General features: G+C 39.0%; 1 long non-coding RNA gene across 1 annotated transcript; it reads left to right on the top strand.

The window, feature by feature from the left end:
* The first annotated feature begins 6,211 nt into the window (after nt 1-6,211).
* Nucleotides 6,212-9,575, top strand: LOC138808699 (uncharacterized). Its single transcript, XR_011366578.1, has 2 exons — nt 6,212-7,031; nt 9,435-9,575. It is a non-coding gene; the product is annotated as an uncharacterized lncRNA (long non-coding RNA).
* The last annotated feature ends 238 nt before the right edge of the window (nt 9,576-9,813 follow it).

Consider the following 9,813-nt stretch of genomic DNA (forward strand, 5'->3'; position numbering starts at 1 on the left):
TTGAGATTAGGTGTGTAGCTGTGTCTGTTCTGAGTTGAGATTAGGTGTACAATTGTCACTGTTCTGAGTGTTGAGGTTAGGTGTGTAGTTGTCACTGTTCTGAGTGTTGGGGTTAGGTGTGCTGTCATCACTGTTCTGAGTATTGAGGTTAGGTGTGTGGTTGTCACTTTTCTGAGTAGTGAGATTAGGTGTGCATTTGTCACTGTTTTGACTGTTCTAATTATTGATGTTAGCTGTACAGTTGTCACTGTTCTGATTACTGAGATTAGATTTGTAGTTATCACTTTTCTGAATGTTGAATTTAGGTGTGCAGTTGTCAATGTTGTGAGTACTGAGCTTATGTGTGTAGTTTTCACTGTTCTGAGTATTGAGGTTTGGTGTTCTGTATTCAGTTTTCTGAGTATTGTAGTTTTGAGTGTGGTTTTCACTGTTCTGAGTATTGAGATTAGGTGTGCAGTTGTCACTGTTCTGAGTACTGCAGTTAGGTGTGTAGATGTCAATGTTCTGAGTAGTGATCTTAGGTGTTTAGTTGTTATCGTTAGCAGAGCTTGTTTGACTATTCCTGGCTAGGTCAAGACTCATCCACTGCTTTCTAGGCAGCAGAAGCTCACGCCTGTTCTCCTAGGTCTTCAGGATGCTAAAACGGAATCAAGGTTCAAAGACAGCCTGGCAGGAAAGTTCAGGAGACTCTTACCTCCTGTTAACCATGGTGGGGCTGCAGTTCAGTGGTGGAGTGACAACCCTGAGCCAGAAATCTTGAGGGACAGTGCTCAGGCCTGAGCATGGACATGCGTGCACACTCACATATACATGTGTGCAGACACACACACAAAGTGTGAGTTCATGCCCTGTCAGAAAATTTTAAGTGCTAGCACCATGACTTGTGCAAATCGCGACTCTACCTTTATCTGTGTGGAGAAGATTTGTTGCTTGAGAATCAGAAGTCTGTAAAATAAAGTCTGTAAAATAAAGATGCTGAAAACCAAATGCTATTCGGTATGTCAGTAAGTGTATGACCTTACTTAATCAAATGAGATAATGCACTTTTACCTTACTTTTTTTCTCAAATTAGAGAAATATAAAATTAAATGAGGCAAGGATTCTCCATTTATTTACTGATCTACGTAGTTTTTGCTGTAATAGTTTGAACTGATGGCCTCACTAATTTTTAGATACAGCTGTCTCCCTATGCTTCCTACAAAGCTGAGATTAGAAGTGCATGCCATCATGACTTCATGTCTAGCTTCATTTTTTTAAACAAATGAAAATGTTGTGTCCTTTAGAAGAGTGTGACACTGCAGCTAGTATTGCTAATAAGCTGACTTTTCACAGTTTTCAATTTTAAAATAAATTTTTGTCATTTTTTTCTTATAGTATTGAGGATCAAACTTGGGGCCTCAAGCAAGCCAGGCCAAAGGACATTATCAATGAACTATAGTCCTACCCTGTGGTGGAAATTTTAAACATGTATGACATTGAATGAACACCCTTTATTTTTCCTGACGTCAGCACTGTGAATTTATATACACAAATTTAATTACATAAATGCACAGTGCTTTTTCTTTTTTCAAAACTTAAGTGATATAATCTGGGATGCAGTCCACTTCCTGCCTGACAGTGCACTACCAACTTTTCTGTCCATTTAGAGTCTAGGCAATCTGGCTTTTGAGATATATATTTACAAATCTTGAGGTAATTTTATAGGTAGAATAACATTGTAGTTTTTTTCAAGGTGCATAATAGAAGAAAGCACCTCATTAATTTTCATTTATGTAGTTACTGTACTAAATTTATCTGTAATGAGTGTTAAAGTTCTACACAAATTTCTGTAAGCCCTTTTATGAAGGTCTATGATTTTCTCTACTTAAATATTTTATTTATTTATTTTATTGTGAAAAAACCATACAGAGGGGTTACAATTACATGGGCAAGATAATGAGTACATTTCTTATGAAGCCTTGTTGCCTCCTCCATTGTTTCCCATTCCCGTCCTTTCCCCTTTCCACCCCACCCCCACCCCTGCCAAAGTTGTAAAGTACATTTTTCAACATAATGTCTTGTAAATGATTTGTTTTCTTCCTTCCCCTTTAAAATTATACATGTTATGCCAAGGTCACAGGACCCCCACCAAGAAGAACTCTACAGCTGTTTTATTTAAACAGGCTGCAGCTTGGGCCTCATCTTACACTCTGACACATTGGCGCTCAGGAGGAGAGCACTGAGCTAAGGATGTGCAGGTGTTATAAAGGTACACACCCAGGTGGTTTATCACCACCTATTGCTCTGCTACAAACAAGCAACAAGTGGTCACTGCCTCAAAATTTTAACCCTTCATTCCCCCCCATTGACTTATAGTCCTGAGACACAATCTTGTAGCTCTGGGCCAAAACTAAATTCCAATACCTCTCGAACTTGAACGGGTATAGTCCCTCTCTGACCTTAGCCATAATATTAAACAATAATATCAATAACAATCAGTTTATTTTTCTTTTCTTGAGGTGTATGCGGAGTGGTTGGGTAGGATGCTTGCAGACTTCCCATGTTTCCCCACGGTCATCCAGGGCAAAGGGTTCAGCTGGTCTGGCATGGGAGCAGTGGATCCAAGCAGCAAGGGCAGGAGGAGTAGTCAGTAGCACCATGTAAGGTCCCTTCCACCGTGGTTCCAGAGATCTCAAGTTGTGCCTTCGAACAAACACCCATTCCCCTGGTTTAAACAAATGGGGGGTAGGAAAAGAAGCAGAATCATAATGCTCTAAGCTGGGGCCACATACTCTTATGCAACAGCTGTAAATAGTCAAGCTTACACAGAAATTCAGTATCATCCAAATCAGCAAGCAATTCAGTCTGAAGACTAGGGATAATGGGTGGAGGGGGTCCATGCATTATTTCAAAAGGAGTAAAGCCAAACCGATAGGGTGAAGTTCTTATTCTAAACAGGGGAAAAAGGAAGGAGTGATACCCAATCTGCACCAGAATCCAAGGCCAATTTATTTAAGGTCTCCTTTCTGATTCATTCTTTCTACCTGCACTGAACCCTGGGGTCTATAAGCACAGTGCAAATTCCAATCCATCCCAGGTGCTGTGCCTATTGCCTGACTAATTTTTTGAGACGAAGGCCCATCCACTATCTGTCCCAACAGTGGATGGGAAGACATACCTGGTTAGGATTTCTTCCAGGATCTTCTTAGCCATGACTTTCACAGTCTCATGTTTGTTGGGTAGGCTTCAACCCATCCTGAAAAAGTGTCTACAAAAACTAGCAAATATTTATATCCAAATTTTCCAGTTTTAATTTCTGTGAAGTCTACATCCCAATACACACCTGGCCTATCTCCACGGAGGCAAGCTCCTTTTGTAAACAGTTGATTGGGGGCATTGGTGAGCTGACAGGTTTCACAATTTTTTTTAAATTTAATTTTATTTTATTTGTGAACATACTGTACAGAGGAGTTACAATTACATGGGCAGGATAATGCATACATTTCTTACCAAACATTGCAGCCTCCTCCTTTGTTTACCCTTCACATCCCTTCCCAGCCTCCCCCCTCCCCCACATCCCAATCCTATTCCTTCCCCCCCCCCACCAACGTTGTAAAGCTCGTTTTGGACATGACAACTTGTACTTCTCATTGTTGCAACAGGTCCACCTGTGTCCTTAAACAACTGGTTTTTCCCCATCTCCTCCACAAGTTATACTGACATCAAATATAGTGAAAGCAGGGGTTATACTGTGGGGGAGGGACATACAAAGCAACAAAGAGATAATCTTATAAATGCGTTAGAAACACATGCATGGAAGAAAAAAACATTAAAATACACATCTAAGGGTTCATTTCCCTGACATCACATTATCTGACCTTTTCCGCTTGACTCATACATATACTAGATATTACAAATAAGGGAAACCATGGGACCTATGTTTCTTGGGCCTGGCTTACTTCACTTAATATAATTTTTTCCAAGTTTTTCCATTTTCTAACAAATGGGGCAATGTCATTCTTTCTGATGGAGGCATCGAATTCCATTGTGTATATATACCACATTTTCTTGATCCAATCATCTACTGAGGGGCATCAGGGTAGGTTCCATATCTTAGCTATGGTAAATAATGCTGCAATAAACATAGTTGTCCTGGTAGCTTTAGTGTGGTCTTGTTTGTATACATTTTGGTAAATGCCCAAAAGTGGGATTGCTGGGTCATAGGGGAGTTCTATGTGAAGTCTTTTGAGGAACCTCCATACTGCTTTCCAAAGTGGTTGAACAAGTTTACATTCCCACCAACAATGAAGTAAAGTTCCTTTCTGTCCACATCCCCTCCAGCATCTGTTGTTGTTAGAGTTCTTGATTTTTGCCATTCTAACTGGAGTGAGGTGATATCTCCATGTTGTTTTGATTTGTATTTCTTTTATGGCTAGGGATGTTGAACATTTCTTCATGTGTCTATTGGCCATCCTTCTTTCTTCTTCAGAGAAGTTTCTCTTTAAATCTTTCACCCACTTATTTATTGGGCAGTTGTTTCTTTGAGGATTTGTTGTTGGGGGGTTTAATTTTTTGAGTTCCAAGTATATTTTAGATATGAGACCCTTGTCAGTTGTATGGCTAGTAAAGATCTTCTCCCAATCCGTGGGTTTTCTATTGATCTTGCTAGCTATGAGGCTTCACAATTTTTAACAATGTCCTCGATGAGTTGATTTTTACTTTGGAGTGTTGGAGCATTTCCTGCAGTCTTCGGGTTCCCATGTGAGGGACGCAATGGATTCTCTTTAGAATCCCCTTCCCCAATCTTTTTAGCAAGATAACTTTCCCCTCACCAGTTTTCCTTCTCTGTCCAGAGGTTTATAGGCCATGGGAATTTTCTTTATCCACTGCAAGTCTTCTTGGGGGTACTGAGGCTCAGGAGGCAAAGCTCGTGGCCCTGGGTCTACTAGAGTCAGCTCTGGGCTGGAGGGCCAACTCCTTAGCTGCCTGATCGGCCAAGTTATTTCCTTTGGTTATAGAATCAGTTCCCTTTTGATAGCCAGGGCAGTGCATAATGGCAATATTTGCTGGTTCCCATCTGGCCGAGGCTTAAAATTTCTTGTTTGTTTTTAATAGATTTTCCCTCAGCTGTCAGCAGCCCCCTCTCTTGGGAAATGGCTCCATGGCCATGCACGTTGGCAAAAGCATACCGACTGTCTGTGTAAATGTTTAGTCTCTTCAATTTTCCCATTTGTAGGGCTTTTGTTAGTGCCACTAGCTCTGCTCTTTGTGCAGACATTCCCTGGGGGACTGCTTCTTCCCACACTATCTCAGTGTCCGTGATGATTGCTGTGCCTTTGTATCTTTTTCCATCTCAAATGAAACTGCTGCCCTCTGTGAACCATGTATGCTCAGCATGTGATAGTGGCGATTCCAACAAGTCTGGCCTCTTTTCCTTTACCCAGTCTCTCTTTTCACGCTCAATTTCATGTTTTCTGTCCTTCCTTTCCTGTTTTTGCCACGGCTACTAGATCCCTAATAGACCTCTCACCGAGAGTCAGATTCTACAGCTGTTTTATTTAAACAGGCTGCAGCTTGGGCCTCGTCTTCCACTCCGACACAGCGGAGCCCAGGAGGAGAGCCCTGAGCTAAGGATTTTCAGGTCTTATAAAGGCACACAACCGTGCAGTTTAGCCCCATTTGTTGCTTTGCTACAAACAAGCAACAAGTGGTCACTGCCTCAAAACTTTAACCTTTCAATACCAACATCAAATACAGTGAAAGCAGGGATTATACCATAGGGGAGGGACATAAAAAGCAACAAAGAAATCATCTTATAAATATGTTCGAAACAACCGCAGGAGAGAAAAAAAAAAACATTTCTTCATGTATCTATTGACTATCCTTTCCTCTTCAGAGAAGTTTCTCTTTAAGTCGTTAGCCCACTTATTTATTGGGCAGTTGTTTCTTTGAAGATTTGGTTTTGGGGGATTTAATTTTTTAAGTTCTAGGTATATTTTAGATATGAGTCCCTTGTCTGTATAACCCATGCTTTCACTGTATTTGATGTTGGTATAATTTGTGGAGGGGAAGGGAAAAAACAAATCGTTTAACTAAGGATACATGTAGACTCATTGCAATAATGAGATGTACAATTCGTTATGTCAAAAAACGAACTTTACAACTTTGGTGAAGGGTGGGGGGAGTGTCGGGTGGGGAGAGGGGGGAGTATGGAAAGGGATGGGAAGTGGAAACAAAGAGGAGGCTACAATGCTTGATAAGAAATGTACTCGTTATCTTGCCCATGTTGTAATTCCTCTGTACGGTATTCTCATAATAAAAAAGAAAAGAAGAAACATTTGAATCCTTATCTTGGGGTTCCAATCCAGATGCCCCTCAATAGATGAATCGATCAAGAAAATGTGGTATGTATACACAATGGAAGTCTATGCCTCCATCAGAAACAATGACATTGCCCCATTAGTTAGGAAATAGAAATGCTTGCCAAAACTCATATTAAGTGAAGTAAGCCAGGCCCAAAGAAACATAGATCCTATGGTTTCCTTTATTTGCAACAACTAGTATATGTCTGAGACAAACAGAAACTGTCAGATAAGTTGATGTTAGGCAAAATGAAACATTTTAAATTTAGTCTGAAGATTGAGTGAATGCTTAGCATAGAGAAATGTCAAGCATTTGGGAATACACTTTTTGACATACACCAGAAACATTAATCCTCCAGAATGTGGGAATTAGATGCTTGCCCCGTGGAATTGGAAGTTTTAATGTACTAAACTATCCAAAGCTGTACAGAAACCTATGAGAGGCCCTTTGCTCAGTATATTCTCGAACCATCAGAGACTGTTTCAGCTCGCTTTCCTCAGCTTTCTTCAGAGCCTAGAAACCCTTTGAGCCAAAATGCAACTATTTTATGGGAACTCTTGCTGGAAATTTTACTGTATTCTTTTCCTTTTCTAAGCTTGTGTTTAGATCAGTGATCAAATGCTAATGCAAGCCTTTTATTGGAAAGGGCTGGTGAAATGCAAGCTGCTGTTCTAGTGTGGAAAAGCAAGGTGGGTTCAATTGCAGTTTTGACCTCTTACAACTGATTTGGGGGGAAAATGTCTGTCACTATTAGCTTTGGTCTTTGGAGATTTAGAGGGAGAATGTAGTATTTGCAGGATATTGGTAAATATCCTAGTAAGTAGCCAATTCTATTTAACACTTCAATTTACATACAGAAATGATGGAAATGACTTTACTATAAAGCAAGTTTAATTGATATAGTTAAAAAAGATAGCAGAAATAAGGTAGAATAATCAATGAAGTAATTCTGTAGTTGAATGGAGATACTATAATGGTAAAACTCAAATGCTTATGGGTTGCAAATAGAAAATCTAAAGCAAATATTTTAATTTTTCACTTTGCTAACTTTATTTATGTTGGTGCTAATTCTAGGAATTGAACTTAAGGCCTGGGCTCTGTCCCTTAGCTTTTTCTTTTGCTTATGGTTAGTGCTCTACCACTTGAAGCCACAGCTTCACTTCTGGCTTTCTTAGAGATCACATAACTTTTGTGCCTCGGTTGGCTTCGAACTCTGATCCTCAAATTCCATTCTTACAAGTAGCTAGGATTACAGGAATAAGCCACCAGTACTCACCTTCAACTTGTTTTTTTGTTGTTTTGTTTTGTTTTGTTTTGTTGTTGTGGAGCTTGAGCTCTGGGTCTGGATTTTGTCCCTCAGATCTTCTGTTCAAGCCTAGCACTCTACCGCTTTGAACCACAGTGCTAATTTCAGTTTTTCTGGTGCTCAATTGGAGATAAGAGCCTCATGGATTTTCTGCCAGGCTGGCTTTGAACCACGATCCTCAGCTCTTGACCTTCTGAGTAGCTTGGGTTTCAGGTGTGACCCACCAGTGCCTGGCTCAATTTATTAACAACTTAGTGACATTTTCCCCCTGATTTCAACTACCCCTTCTATTTTGGTTGATCTGATTTGTTTCTACAGTAGAAGTATAATCCTCTATGAAAATATCATAAAGTGATGTAAGTTAGATTTAAATAGTTATTGATATTATAGGATATTAGAGCCATAGAGTGAACTTAAATCCCTTGTGCAATATTTGACACTCAAAAACATTTTATATTCAAGGTAATTACATAATTTTATGTTCGTGATGTACAAACAGGATTTTTATTTTAAGACTTGATAGTACTTACTTATTTGTGTTAGAGTATAAAGTTTAGTTGGGAAATAATAATGAGAAAACTGAAAAAAATCCCTGTATTTTTAAATTTTGTAATTTTTGCCAGTCCTGGGGCTTGAACTCAGGATCTGGGCACTGTCTCTGAACTGCTTTTGCTCAAGAGTAGTGTTCTACCACTGAGCCACAGTGCCACTTCTGCCTTGTTCTGTTTATGTGGTACAGGGCATCTTGCATGGTAGGCAACCACTAAGCCACATTCCCAGCTCTATGCCTGTATTTTTATTGTGGATACATGAGAGGAATTTAATGAGATGTACATCCATTATTTGAATAAATTTTAATATTTTTCTATATGTACTATCAGCGTGGTGTAATTACTCCTAAGGAAAATCAAAGAAGTATAGCAAAAGCTATAAATAATATTTGAGGACCCTTCTAAATCTAAGGGGAAAAAGACAATTTTGGAAGACAGTTTAAGAAATGACAAAGTTCAAAATTTATTTACTAACTTATTAGATGGCTTAAAATACAGGATTTGATTGCATATTCTAAAGCAGCAGAAGAGAAAAGACAAAAGAGGGTTAGCACTTTGTCCTTGTTTCACCTGGATGCTGGATTCTCAAATGGACAAAAAAAGATACCTTCTTGAGTGAGTTGAAAACTGAGTTGAGGCCCACACTAGAGACATATGGCAAATATATAAATCCCATTCAAGGGAAGGAAAATCTTTTTAAAATACAATGTTAAGTACAATCTAATATTGTACTTTAAACTACAATCAAAGGTACTGCTATGTTCTACTTTCCTGGATGAGGTTTAGAACTATGGTTTCATAAAGCTGCTTTTGAAATGTGAAATGTAGTTAGTTTATTAAATTGTGTTAATAGAGGTCATCTATAATTAACCAGGTGTGGTGCATGCCTATGATTTTAACCCTCAGGAGTCTTGATACAGAATGATTGTGAGTTCCAGGCTAATCTCAACATATGTAATGACCTTATTTCAAAACACAGCAACAACAAAAAGAAAGAAAAAGATACCTATAATTATATGGTTTATTGTATACTCTAAAACATAATAATAAGGTTTTATTAAAATGAATAAATTCTAGAAAATAACATCAGCAACTTTTTCCCCTGAAATTCCCATTTATCCAGTGGTATTCCAACTGGTTTTTGGAAAAATGAAATCTTAAGGAACCTATAGAATTGTACCTAGTGTTTCATGAATGTTGTGTTTTAGCCCTCTGCTTTGGTTTTCTGCTGGCAGGCCAGAAGTGGACTCCTAGAAAAGGGGAGCAACAAGGCTGGAATGACAGCTGGAGAAAAGAGGTGATACTTAATAGAGCTGAGCAGAGATCCTACAGGGAATATGGACCATTTGAGGCCAAGAGGCAGGCCGACTTTACAGCTGAGAAGTTTTCAGCTGAAATGTATGTACAGTCCTCAACTGGGATGGTTGGGGAACCAGAGGACTTTTCAGAACAGCCATAACTCTTTGTGAACTTTCCATATTACAGATCTTAGGAACATTTTGATAGTTTAGGCAACAAGTCATTATTATTTTAGATGACACCTGAAAGATCTTCATGTATTTCAGAGATGACCTTATATCAAGATTCAGGGCCAGTTGTATAATTAAATCTAAA

Source organism: Dipodomys merriami, unplaced genomic scaffold (assembly GCF_024711535.1).
Source record: "Dipodomys merriami isolate MVZ:Mamm:240054 unplaced genomic scaffold, mDipMer1.0.p SCAF_47, whole genome shotgun sequence".
Classification (NCBI taxonomy): Eukaryota; Metazoa; Chordata; class Mammalia; order Rodentia; family Heteromyidae; genus Dipodomys; species Dipodomys merriami.